This window comes from Schistocerca americana, chromosome 10 (genome assembly GCF_021461395.2).
Source record: "Schistocerca americana isolate TAMUIC-IGC-003095 chromosome 10, iqSchAmer2.1, whole genome shotgun sequence".
Classification (NCBI taxonomy): Eukaryota; Metazoa; Arthropoda; class Insecta; order Orthoptera; family Acrididae; genus Schistocerca; species Schistocerca americana.
Window position 1 is genome coordinate 15,653,237 of NC_060128.1, and position 15,567 is coordinate 15,668,803.

Sequence of the window (15,567 nt, forward strand, 5' to 3'; positions counted from 1 at the left end):
AGTTATAGATTCCGATGGTTCATATCAGGTTTACTGTATCCCTCGGACCTTCTTATTGACGATGAAACACAGAAATTGCATCGGAATTAAATACAAAAGGCACAATGCCGAATTAAGAACAAGAAGACTGACTCTTCTTACTGTCTATGATTTGAACCATTCCTGTGACACTAGTTATAGACTCCGATACTTCACTCCAGGTTTACTGTATCCCTCGCATCTTCTTATTTACGATGAAACACAGAAATTGCATCGGAATTAAATACAAAGGCACAATGCCGACTTAAGTAAAAGAAGACTGACTCTTCTTACTGTCTATGTTTTGAACCATTCCTGTGACACTAGTTATAGATTACGATGCTTCACTCCTGGTATACGGAATCCCTTGGACCTTCTTATTGACGATGAAACACAGAAATTTCATCGGAATTAAATACAAAAAGCACAATGCCGACTTAAGTACAAGAAGACTGACTCTTCTTACTGAATATGCTTTGAACCAATCCTGTGACACTAGTCATAGATTCCGATGCTTCACTTCAGGATTACTGTATCCCTCTGACCTTCTTATTGACGATGAAACACAGAAATTGCATCGGAATTAAATAGAAAAGGCACAATGCCGGCTTAAGTACAAGAATACTGACTCATCTAACTGTCTATGTTTTGAACCGTCCCTGTGACACTAGTTATAGATTCCGATGCTTCACTCCACGTTTACTGTAACCCTTGGACCTTCTTATTGACGATGAAACACAGAAATTTCATCGGAATTAAATAGAAAATGCACAATGATGACATAAGTACAAGAAGACTGACTCTTCTTACTGACTACGTTTTGAACCATTCCTGTGACACTAGTTATAGATTCCGATGCTTCACTTCAGGTTTACTGTATCATTTGGACCATCTTATTGACGATGAAACACAGAAATTGCATCGGAATCAAATACAAAAGGCACAATGCCGACCTAAGTACAAGAAGACTGACACTTCTTACTGTCTATGTTTTAACCCTTCCTTGTGATACTAGTTATAGATTCCGATGCTTCACTCCAGGTTTACTGTATCCCTTGGACCTTCTTATTGACGATGAAACACAGAAATTGCATCGGAATTAAATTCAATAGGCACAATGCCGACTTAAGTACAAGAAGACTGACTCTTCTTACTGTCTGTGTTTTGAACCATCCCTGTGACACTAGTTATAGATTCCGATGTTTCACTCCAGGTTTACTGTATCCCTTGGACCTTCTTATTGACGATGAAACACAGAAATTGTACCGGAATTAAATACTAAAGGCTCAATGCCGACTTAAATACAAGAAGACTGACGCGTCTTACTGACTATGTTTTGAACCATTCCTGTGACACTAGTTATAAATTCCGATGCTTCACTTCAGGTTTACTGTATCCCTTGGACCTTCTTATTGACGATGAAACACAGAAATTGCATCGTAATTAAATACAAGGGGCACAATGCAGCATTAAGTACATGAAGACTGACTCTTCGTACTGTCTATGTTTTGAACCATTTCTGTGACACTAGTTATAGATTCCGTTGCTTCACTCCAGGTTTACTGTATCCCTTGGACCTTCTTATTGACGATGAAACACAGAAATTGCATCGGAATTAAATACAAAAAGCACAATGCCGACTAGAGTACAAGAAGACTGACTCTTCTTACACTCTATGGTTTGAACCATTCCTGTGACACTAGTTATAGTTACCGGTGCTTCACTCCAGGTTTACTGTATCCCTTGGACGTTCTTATTGATGATGAAACACAGAAATTGCATCGGAATGAAATACAAAAGGCACAATGCCGACATAAGTACAAGAAGACTGACTCTTCTTACTATCTATGTTTTGAACCATTCCTGTGACTCTAGTTATAGATTCCGATGCTTCACTTCAGGTTTCCTGTATCCCTCTGACCTTCTTATTGACGATGAAACACAGAAAATGATCGGAATTAAATACAAAAGGCACGATGCCGACGTAAGTACAAGAAGACTGACTCTTCTTACTGTCTATGTTTTGAGCCATTCCTGTGACACTGGTTATTGATTCCGATGCTTCAATTCAGGTCTACTGTATCCTTGGACCTTCTTATTGGCGATGAGACACAGAAATTGCATCGGAATTAAATACAAAAGTCACAATGCCAACTGAAGTATAAGAAGATTGACTCTTCTTACTGACTATGTTTTGAACCTTTCCTGTGACACTAGTTATAGATTCCGATGCTTCACATCGGGTTTACTGTATCCCTCTGACCTTCTTATTGACGATGAAACACAGATATTGCATCGGAATTAAATACAAAAGGCACAATGCCGACTTAAGTACATGTAGACTGCCTTTTCCTACTGTCTATGTTTGAACCATTCCCGTGACACTAGTTATAGATTCCGATGGTTCATATCAGGTTTACTGTATCCCTCGGACCTTCGTATTGACGATGAAACACAGAAATTGCATCGGAATTAAATACAAAAGGCACAATGCCGAATTAAGTACAAGCAGACTGACTCTTCCAACTGTCTATGTTTTGAACCATTCGTGTGACGCTAGTTATTGATTCCGATGCTTCACTTCAGGTTTACTGTATCCCTCTGACCTTCCAATTGACGATGAAACACAGAAATTGAATCTGAATTTAATACAATAGGCACAATGCCGACTTAAGTACAAGAAGACTGACTCTTCTTACTGTCTATGTTTTGAACCGACCCTGTGACACTAGTTATAGATTCCGATGCTTCACTCCAGGTTAACTGTATCCCTTGGACCTTCTTATTGACGATGAAACACAGAAATTTCATCGGAATTAAATACAAAAAGCACAATGCCGACTTAAGTACAAGAAGACTGACTCTTCTTACTGTCTATGTTTTGAACCATTCCTGTGACACTAGTTATAGATTACGATGCTTCACTCCTGGTATACTGAATCCCTTGGACCTTCTTATAGACGATGAAACACAGAAATTTCATCGGAATTAAATACAAAAAGCACAATGCCGAATTAAGAACAAGAAGACTGACTCTTCTTACTGTCTATGATTTGAACCATTCCTGTGACACTAGTTATAGACTCCGATACTTCACTCCAGGTTTACTGTATCCCTTGCATCTTCTTATTTACGATGAAACACAGAAATTGCATCGGAATTAAATACAAAGGCACAATGCCGACTTAAGTAAAAGAAGACTGACTCTTCTTACTGTCTATGTTTTGAACCATTCCTGTGACACTAGTTATAGATTACGATGCTTCACTCCTGGTATACTGAATCCCTTGGACCTTCTTATAGACGATGAAACACAGAAATTTCATCGGAATTAAATACAAAAAGCACAATGCCGACTTAAGTACAAGAAGACTGACTCTTCTTATTGAATATGCTTTGAACCAATCCTGTGACACTAGTCATAGATTCCGATGCTTCACTTCAGGATTACTGTATCCCTCTGACCTTCTTATTGACGATGAAACACAGAAATTGCATCGGAATTAAATAGAAAAGGCACAATGCAGGCTTAAGTACAAGAATACTGACTCATCTAACTGTCTATGTTTTGAACCGTCCCTGTGACACTAGTTATAGATTCCGATGCTTCACTCCACGTTTACTGTAAGCCTTGCACCTTCTTATTGCCGATGAACCCCAGAATTTTCATCGGAATTAAATAGAAAATGCACAATGATGACATAAGTACAAGAAGACTGACTCTTCTTACTGACTATGTTTTGAACCATTCCTGTGACACTAGTTATAGATTCCGATGCTTCACCTCAGGTTTACTGTATCATTTGGACCATCTTATTGACGATGAAACACAGAAATTGCATCGGAATCAAATACAAAAGGCACAATGCCGACCTAAGTACAAGAAGACTGACTCTTCTTACTGTCTATGTTTTGAACCATCCCTGTGATACTAGTTATAGATTCCGATGCTTCACTCCAGGTTTACTGTATCCCTTGGACCTTCTTATTGACGATGAAACACAGAAATTGCATCGGAATTAAATTCAATAGGCACAATGCCGACTTAAGTACAAGAAGACTGACTCTTCTTACTGTCTATGTTTTGAACCATCCCTGTGACACTAGTTATAGATTCCGATGTTTCACTCCAGGTTTACTGTATCCCTTGGACCTTCTTATTGACGATGAAACACAGAAATTGCATCGGAATTAAATACAAGGGGCACAATGCAGCATTAAGTACATGAAGACTGACTCTTCGTACTGTCTATGTTTTGAACCATTTCTGTGACACTAGTTATAGATTCCGTTGCTTCACTCCAGGTTTACTGTATCCCTTGGACCTTCTTATTGACGATGAAACACAGAAATTGCATCGGAATTAAATACAAAAAGCACAATGCCGACTAGAGTACAAGAAGACTGACTCTTCTTACACTCTATGGTTTGAACCATTCCTGTGACACTAGTTATAGTTACCGGTGCTTCACTCCAGGTTTACTGTATCCCTTGGACGTTCTTATTGATGATGAAACACAGAAATTGCATCGGAATGAAATACAAAAGGCACAATGCCGACATAAGTACAAGAAGACTGACTCTTCTTACTATCTATGCTTTGAACCATTCCTGTGACTCTAGTTATAGATTCCGATGCTTCACTTCAGGTTTACTGTATCCCTCTGACCTTCTTATTGACGATGAAACACAGAAATTGCATCGGAATTAAATACAAAAGGCACGATGCCGACTTAAGTACAAGAAGACTGGCTCTTCTTACTGTCTATGTTTTGAGCCATTCCTGTGACACTGGTTATTGATTCCGATGCTTCAATTCAGGTCTACTGTATCCTTGGACCTTCTTATTGGCGATGAAACACAGAAATTGCATCGGAATTTAATACAAAAGTCACAATGCCAACTGAAGTATAAGAACATTGACGCTTCTTACTGACTATGTTTTGAACCTTTCCTGTGACACTAGTTATTGATTCCGATGCTTCACATCGGGTTTACTGTATCCCTCTGACCTTCTTATTGTCGATGAAACACAGATATTGCATCGGAATTAAATACAAAAGGCACAATGCCGACTTAAGTACATGTAGACTGCCTTTTCCTACTGTCTATGTTTGAACCATTCCCGTGACACTAGTTATAGATTATTGTAGTAATGAATTAACTAATGTTCAAAGTAGTAATTTGGTAATTGCGCATAGGGAAATGGAGCGGGCGGCAAACAATGGTGTAGACAGTGAAACAGGTAGTGAACAGGGAAGCGTTATCGATCGATTGGTCGGCAACAGCTCGCCTCAGGAATCGCGAATGACAGAACACAATATCGCAAATACTGTAGATTCAGGTTTTGGGTCATCACCGTTTTCTCAAATAAGTCAAGACACATTTTCTGCTTGTCAAAATGTGAATGTTGCCGGTGCAAATGCACTGCCGAAAAGCGTAGAGAAACAGATTCCAGACACTAATACATTATTATTGCAATTAATGCAACAAATGGAACAAAATCAGAGACAAATGGGACAAAATCTTAAAAAGTTAGACACAATGGAACAACACCAGAGACAAACACAGCAACAGTTAGACACAATGGAACAACACCAGAGACAAACACAGCAACAGTTAGACGCAATGGAACAAAATCTTCACACCACGCTTGAACAAACACGTGAAGATTTAACTACTGAGTTACATAACATTGAATCGAAATGTCAAAAAGTCTGTAATGACGTAAAAACACAAATTTGTGAGCATTTTCAACCTATTTTTTCGCGGCATGAAAATGTATTACAGAATCACGAAGCAGCCATAAAAGAACTCCAAACCATTGTTCATGAAAATCACGACACCTTGCAAGCTAAAATTGACTCAGTTGCATCTACCGATTCGGTTACGCAACTTGCAAAAACTCAGGAAAACTTAAAGGACACAGTAGATACTCTGAAACTTGGTTCAGAAAAACATACAGAGGAAATAATTTCACTATCGGATAAAGTAGCTGAACTTTCAGATCAGTTCACTAACTTATCTACAAAGGTAGATGATGATCTGAATGATACAAGACCTGTAGCCTTCACTGACACTGAAGAGTGCGAACAAATTAGGAAATTCAAACAAAATCAGAATCAGATTAATACGCAACACCAAAGAGAAATCCGGGAAGTACAAGATCAGTTGACACAGTTAATACAAGAATTACGTATTTCAGAGGATACTCGCGCCCCAATACGGGAAGAGGGACACAGAAATACGGAACAGCCACAAAATAATAACACAGGGCATTTCGGAAGTTATGAAAGAAATTGGGAATGTGCACCGAATTTTGAGATGGAACGGCCGACACGACCTAACAATGACCGATATGCGACTCGACGACATGATGATTTTGACTATAAGCTGTTCATTACTACACGTAAATTCAAAACATTTAAGAATTCTGCCAACGACATTCATCCACAAGCATGGCTCCATCAATTCTCTCATTGTTTTCCTCCCAACTGGTCATTGGAGCACAGATTAGAATTTATGTGTGGCTACTTAGAGAATGAACCAGCTGTAAGAATGCGATCGGTCATTCACGATTGCCACAGTGAAGGACAATTTTACCATGCCTTCCTCTCAGCATATTGGTCTCAAGCCACACAAGACCGCGTAAAACATGGCATCATAATGATGAAACATTTCGAACAATCTGAATTCTCCAGTCTTGTGAAATATTTTGAAGACATGTTGCACAAGAATCAGTACCTGTCAAACCCATACAGCCCCTCAGAACTCATCCGCATTTGCTTAATCAAATTACCTGAACATTTACGACATATTATTTTAGCAGGACGTTGCAAAGACGACATTGAAGCTTTTCAGGGACTGTTACAAGAACTGGAAAGTGACACTGACAATCGCGGAACACAGGAGCACAACAATTACAGATCACATCAGTCGCAATTCCGCGATGAAAGAAATAATAACTCGACGCGACAAGGCTATTCTCACAACACAAATCGTGACCGAAACAGACACCACCCGTATTACAACCGTTGGCAGAGTAGTAATAATTACAGGGAAAGATCACCTCTCCGCGGTAGTGACTATCACAGAGACAATCAGAGAAACAGACAATTTGGGAACCAAAATAATTATTATCAAGGGAGACAGAATAACTTTAGACGCAACGGTCCAACCCGCAGTTACGATTCAGGGAGAAATTCTCCACCACTTAACCGACAAGAAAGGAACTACAGGAACTACCGACATGACGACAGACGATGTGATCGTAACGACAGACCTGAATTGCATCAGAACAGGCGGGATTTAAACAGGGCAGGGCCCTCTCGTCACGGTGAATTTGTAGAAGTTAGGTCTCCAAATCCCAATAACGACGCTCGCCAACAAAGAGACAATAGGCAATGACTCACACCGCTGGCAGCCACAAAACGTTCTTATGACACTAACGACGCAGCTGCCGTAGCTAGTAATTACGTAAAAATGGAAGACATTAGGGACATCTTACTCCAGGAACACGACATAAAACATAAGAATATTGCATATCCTGTGATTCACATTACAGTAAATGATGTAAAATTTACGGCAGTACTTGACTCTGGCAGTCCCATTTCAGTAATTAGTGAAACAGCCTTTAGCAAATGCAACAAATCGAACGATTGTCCCACACTTCCGTTACCTAAGATTAAATTACAAGGTGCAATCTTTGGAAAAAGTGTAGATGTACGCCAACAAACCAACTTAGAATTCTATTGTCAAAGCCACAGCTTCTCTATGAGCTTTCTCATTGTTCCATTATTGTCGACGGAAATTATATTGGGAGTAGACTTTTTGAATGAATACAAAGCAATCTTAAACTTTCACGATGCTGAAATAGGTTTAGAGAAGGAAGGTAAGTCAATAGCTTTGAAATTTGAAGATTGGCTCTCAAACCATGACGAAGAAATCAATCGGCTTTACCTTCTGTTAGACAACAGTTCGGAATTTTCTACGGAACTAGACACTAACAATCACTCTGCAAGTACTGACAGGGATGATGTCGACGGCGCATTTGACACTAATAAGTTAATTCAGAATAAAATTCAAACAATTGAGAATTGTAATGACACTGATAGGCAGGACCTTTTTCAGATTTTACAAGAACATTCCACAGTTTTTACTCATAAAACAGGAACAATCAAGGGATTTCAATACCAATTTCGTGTTCGTGAGCATACTAAATTTTGTGTTAGACCATATGTAATTCCAGCACATTATAGGGACCGTGTTAGAACAGAAATACAGTCTATGCTCGACGAGGGCATTATTGAGCCTGCAGTAAGCTCATACAACAATCCATTACATGTTGTTGAGAAGAAAAATGGATCGATCAGGCTTGTCTTAGATTCGAGACAAATCAATACTATCATTATTCCTGAAACAGACAGGCCGCAGACGATGGAAGAACTTCTTCAAAATTTTAATGGTGTAAAAGTGTTGTCTTCCACTGATCTCAGATCCAGCTTTTATCAGATCGAACTTCATCCAGAATGTAGAAAATACACAGCTTTCCTTTGTTTCGGCGTTTGTTATCAGTTTCGGAAACTTCCTTTTGGTTTGAACATTTCTTCAGCAGCATTCATTCGCGGGCTAAATTCGATATTACCTGAGTTCTTAAAACGTCACATCACCTTATATGTGGACGATATTCTAATAGCACAAGCTTCATGGGAACTACATAATCGCATCCTCAACAGTTTGTTACGTATTTTTGCAGAATCTGGAATCACAGTTACCTTGAAAAAGTCTGAATTCGGTAGGACAAAGGTGAAGTTTTTGGGACATATTATTTCTTCTGAAGGCATTCAGCCGGATCCTGAAAAGTTAGAAGCAATCAGAGCCATTCCAGTTCCATCCACAAAAAGACAAGTCCGCAGTTTTCTAGGTCTCGTAAATTTTTACCGTCGTTTTCTGAATATGCAAATTCTTGTTACACCAAAACTTTGTTCTCTCACTGGAAAAAATACTATTTGGAACTGGGACGAACAAGCACAGTTGGAATTCAATTCTTTGAAAGAAGCGTTACTTCACGCGCCAATCTTAGCTCATCCAGATCTGTCACAAGATTTCTGCCTTAGCACGGATTCTTCTAAAGTCGGTCTTGGTGCCCATTTATTTCAAGAAGCCATAGAAAATGACACTACCGTTTAGAAAACCATTGCTTTTGCTAGCCGAGTGCTAACAAAATCTGAAAAAAATTATTCCGTTACTGAATTAGAAGCTTTAGCTATCGTTTGGGCATTTAACAAATTCCGTTTCTTTCTTTCTGGTAAGCACGTAAAAGTATACAGTGATCATCGTGCATTACAATTTCTTATGTCTTCAAAATTAAATCATGACAGGTTAAAACGTTGGGCATTGTTTCTGCAAGAATTCCGCTTCACAATAGTCTACATTCCCGGCAAGGAGAACATTGTTGCGGACGCACTGTCACGCGCACCGGCTGGGCTTGAGAAAAGTAACAAAGAAGGCAACCTCGAGAAAAATTTCAGTATTCTTTACATTCAGAAAGTCGCCTTTGAAAACTTCATCACCACATCTTTAAAAGACATTGCTCATGAACAAGATAAAGATCCGATTTGGAGAGACATCAAAAGTAAATGGCATGAAAAACACACACTCAGATTCGGCATTATTACCTGGTTAGAAACAACATACTCTTCAAACGCTGCACTGTTGATGACAAGCTATGGGTACTTTGCATTCCCGACGATTTTGTTAATAAGCTCATTTGGTACATTCATTTCAGCTACGCACATTTTGGCCCACGAAAATGTTATCATATTCTTCGAACGACTTGTTATGTTAACAATATGGAAAGAGAATTCGAAGAGTCTTGTCTATTTGTAAACTTTGTCAAAAGGCGAAACCATCTACTATCTCCCATAGTGCTCCGCTGTTTCCTATCATTCCTTCTAAATTAAAAGAATTTGCTGCTGTTGATCTCTTGGGACCGCTTTTCAGAACATCTAATGGATTTTCGTACGTTCTAGTCGCTGTTGAACTTACTTCAAAATTTGTTTCTTTCACACCGTTACGTAAAGCCACTGGACGGTCTGTATCCAACGCCTTTGTTAAAAATTTCTTACGTGAAGTTGGACACGTTAGTAAAGTCATTTCAGATAACGGACCGCAATTCAGATCTGCTGTTTGGTCACGCATGCTTCGCAACCATAAAATCAAACCTGTTTTTATTTCATTGTACTCACCACATTGTAACCCGTCTGAACGGATTATGAAAGAAATCAATAAGCTTTGCATACTTTATTGTCACAGAAAGCATCAGCATTGGGACAGATATTTACACTTATTTCAAAATGTGCTGAATGAAATGCCTCATGATTCCACTGCTTTACCACCTACTCTTGTACTAAAGAATGAAGAACCACCGAACAGAATCAGAGAGCTTGTACCTTTCCCAAATACACGTAAACTTCGACACAAAGACATAATTGATTTGGCTCTTAAAAATATAAAATCTGCAGCAGACAAAAGGAGAAAACTACACGGTAAAGCAAATGGAAAGAAATTGTATATTGTCAGAAAGTTCTCATTAAAGCTCATTCATTGTCACATAAGAAGAAACACTTGAGTCACAAATTCTTTCTAGTTTACAATGGACCTTACAGAATCCGACGTATACCACATGGTAATTGCGTTGAAGTTGAAACTCTGCGTACTAGGAAGAGTAAAGGTTTACTCCACATTTCACATGTAAAACCGTTTATTGAAAGATAATCTGCTTTTTAACTTTGTCTTTGCCATCAAACTTTTCACTTCACATTTCTAGTATGCTTTGTCAGATTTAGAATCTGTTAACATGTAACAATGTTTGAAGTGAAATATCCAGTCAAGAACCAAGAGAACTTATTTAAACAGAAATTACGAATGCATTGTTATAATGAACAGACGACACAGTGTTGTTAATTGTACATTCTTGCTTGTTAGTTGCACGATTACGTAACGACTATCAGGCTTACGTACTTAGGACACATACTGGTACTGCTAATGAGATTTTAATGCAACTTTTGGTTTACTTGAAAATACATTCTGGGTTTAAAGTACTTTCTGTGAGATACCAGAGGACACAGTGGTTAATTTATGTGACAGCTACACGATGTTATCACGACGCTACTAATGAGTGACAATTCACAATGTTGCTTTTGCAGTGTATCTGTTTTATATCTGCACAGTTTTCTGAATTCTTCTAGGAAGAAAAACATGTTTTAGTAGTAACTTTTGTGGTATAGCAACAATGAGACAGCCTTTTTCGTGGCATAACAATACGTTACTGTACAGTACTTTCTTCATTACAACAATAAGCGTAATAACTACGATATCTATACGCAAAGCATTTCACTTTTGTGTATTATGAGGTAAGTACATTGACTTATGCAGAACTTAGCTTTCGGAGGACGATAACTACGACACTTCCACACAGATTATGTTGCATCAAGACGCACATTTAGCGCTACAGTACACGTATTTGAGTGATTAATTTTGTACTTAAAACATTTATTTTTAAAGATTTTTGAATTACAAAGAAAGTTTTCCGTGATACATTTCATTGCATTGCTGTAATCTGTAACACCTGAGGGTATAATTACATTAATCCTCAGGGGGGTACACGCTTGCTTTGTGTACCATGTGTTTGGCAAGCACAAGGAGCCCTAGCTAATATGGTATTTGCTTATACAACTTTACACATCGGTACCATATTTCTCTAACACAGAATTACACAGCTATCTGATTATTTGACAGAGAAACAAACATTCTTTTTACTATGTCAGTGACACATGTTTACGCAATTACACAGTTGGATAACTTCACACTTATGAAATTGTATTTTGTCTGTACTTTGTGAAATGCTCATATTTTTTCGGAACCATTGTGATACTATGAGAGTTTTGAATGATGTATTTGGTACGGATTCATGATTTTTAAAGTACGTTTGAGGCAGATGACACTTTTGACATGAGCAGAGAATTTTTTAATTCTTGGAGGAAGCTACGACGATTTTGAGATTTGACTGAGGTGTTATGATGTTATTTTTTTACGACGACGATGTGTATTATGCTGCTGAGGTATGTTTATGATTAATAAGCTGGTGCTATATGAGGAATTTGGTTTGCTATGTATTTATTATGATGAAATATTGAAGTGTCGTCGCAAGGTTGACGTGTCGACGAATATAAATATGTGTAATAAGGTAAGGAGTAATGAATAGTGATTAGGGACTCTGACTTATGGAAAAGGATGTTGGAAACCAAGAATCGTACCTTAGAATTATGAAATGTGGGTACATGTGTGAATCATGTGTGAATGTATCACAATGCCACTGAAAATTTTTTTGGACACTGTTATATTCATAGGATTTTGTTTCTAGACATTTGCAAAGTAAATTCTCGACGTGTGAAATTTTGTTTATATGACTGTCAGTGTAGCGGAAACTGCTGTCGTAAATATTTCTGTACGAAAGTTAAGTGACCACCTGCACATAATGCGTCGTGGGCACCCAGGTGTGTCAGACGCCTGGAGAACAAGCCATTAGTGTGAGTGCCTCGTCAGAAGCACAGGTAGAAAAAAAAGAAAGGGAAGGCCATTGTCCGCGCTACTGACATCTCCTTGTTGAAAGCATACTGTGGAGCTCATAATTTATGATATTTACTGAAATGCCTAATGAAACGATGAGAAACATTTCACAGCTATTGCCTTGCTAGTTAAGAAAAATGCCATATGGCTTGCTTTATGTATTTATTTACACATTTTGTTTAATATTAAGTTTCTAGCTGCACTGCAGCATTGGTTAAAATAAAATTTTATAGATGTACTAATATAAATATTTTCTGTCTACAGATCGAGTATATAATAATATTTTTTAAAAAAATGAGGGAGCACAAAGCGACATTTACCTTCACAGGAACTGCATTCATAATTTTCTTTTCAAGTACTTGGTAATTTCTTTTGTAGAATAAATTGTAATGCATCACTCTAATGTTAAGATGTGACATAGGTATTAGACATGGCCATTTTAGTGTAATATTTTTTCTGCTTGCGCTATGTCATGTTTAGGTATAAGTTGCTGCTGTTTGCCAGGCATAGTGTTATTGAATTTGACTTTTGCTAATTTATACTGTAGCTTGCTTTGCAATTTTCCATTTTTTTCATTGCTGTTTATAATAATTGTTTTACGTGCTGCTGCATTGCCTCGTCCCTTAGTTTAGCATCTGAGCTCAGTAGATTTAAGTTAGCTTAAGAGGGGGTAGACTATATGAGAAACTGACTATGGAGAATAGGTAAAGAATGCATTGCGAAGTTATATAAAAAGGATTTGGGCCCAAGTGAGTATTGTACAATCAGAAATAATTATTTTGAAAGAAATATGAACAGAATACAGAAAGCATGCTTGGATAAGATTTTTTTGGTGGAAGCAAAGGTTGAAATAAGACGAAAGATCTATAGAATGAAGTTTTGGGATGCACTGCAGTACCAAATGTTACACTGAAAACGAACCCTGTCCTTTCCTTTTGTGTTATCCCAGTACGTGTTTGTGTACCCTTGTGTATTTGTTTTCTTCCTGTTTCTGTGTAGTTTCATAGAATTTTTTTCTCTTTTAATATTAAGCTATATTCACTATGATGAGGAATACTGTTATCCTCAAATATAATTGGCATTAATAATATGTTATTTACTTTGTATAGATGTTAGACATTATTCATTCTGTTTAAATGCTCATGGGTGAAGTTGATGTTTCGAAAGTTACTCTGATCTTTTATGTATGTACTCATGTCATAACTCCTGTAACACTGATGTATATGTTATTTCTATTCTTTTGTAAAGCCCCTATTACTACAAATGTTATCTATAGTGTTATGTTTTTAATGATGTATTGTGTACCTTTGTTATTGTATTCTTATGTTATAAAATTGTAATTGACACCAGTTCATCATATTATTAACTTGTAAGTTCCATTTCACTGCACACGTTTCTGTTGGTCATAGTATATGGACAATATGTGAGAAGTTGGGACTGTTAGTGTTTGCACGTGTGTTACTAATTCAGCAAGGGACTGGATAACAGCATTGCTGGTTCTAAGGACAGTTCCGAAAACTTTGTGAGTGCACAAGTGGTGGTTTATGGACTTGCTATATTATCCGCAAGACTCTGCAATGGTGATTGTGCACCTGCACAGTCACAACAGATGGCTGCTGGCTATCTCTACAAGGACTACAGTGGGTCTGCATCTATGATGACCCACCAACGCCATTATCTCTACCAGGACTACAGTGGGTCTGCTCTGTGATGACCTACCTACCAATACTCTTCAAAATTTCGACTGACTCTGCTGTGGGTTTGCTCTGTTGTGGCCCATTACCTGTCTGCATGTCGAGAGTCAGCACTGTCTTTCCATTGGAAGGACAACACTACTTGTTCAAGACTGCATGGAAATCCACTACTTCCGTGTGCATTTTCTTTTACTGCTCAGACTTTGAGAAAAACACAGCTATTCTCCTGTTATGTACGATTAGGACTGTCTTTATGGACTGTGAGACAATTTTAACTTTTGACCAACATTGTATAAATAAGTGTGTGCATTTGATTTCTTTGTTATTGTAATTATGAAAAAAAAATTTTCAAATCTGTATTGGGCACTGCCCAAACCAATTTGTAAAATTTTTGTGGGGAGCATGGGGGCTATGTAAGTAGGCTGTTTATGTTTTCTCTAAGTAAGTAGGCTGTTTATGTTTTCTCTATGTAAGCAGGCTGTTTATGTTTTCTCTATGTAAGTAGGCTGTTTAGGTTTTTTTTATGGTAACGGCACCTCTGTATGAAAATCACTGGCTGTGCTGTGTGCAGTCTGTGGCTGCTTTGCATTGTTGTAATACTCGCCATTGTAGTGTTAGGCAGCTGGCTGTGAACAGCGCGTAGCGTTGCGCAGTTGGAGGTGAGCCGCCAGCAGTGGTGGATGTGGGGAGAGAGATGGCGGAGATTTGTAATTTGTTATGAACTGCTATATTTATATATGATGATATCAAGGTAAATACATTGTTCGTTCTCTATTAATATCTTTCATTTGCTAACTATCCCTATCAGTAGTTAGTGCCTTCCATAGTTTGAATCTTTTATTTAGCTGGCAGTAGTGGCGCTCGCTGTATTGCAGTAGCTTAAGCAGCGAAGATTTTTGTGAGGTAAGTGATTTGTGAAAGGTATACATTAATGTTAGTCAGGGCCATTCTTTTGTAGGGAATTTTGAAAGTCAGATTGCGTTGCGCTAACAAAATATTGTGTGTCAGGTTAAGCACAGTCCTGTATAAATTGTTCAAAGGGGAAGTTTCACTGTCTATGTTTTGAACCATTCCTGAGACACTAATTATAGATTCCGATGCTTCACTTCAGATTTACGGTATCCCTCTGACCTTCTTATTGACGATGAAACACAGAAATTGCATCGCAATTAAATACAAAAGGCACAATGCCGGCTTAACTACAAGAAGACTGACTCTTCTTACT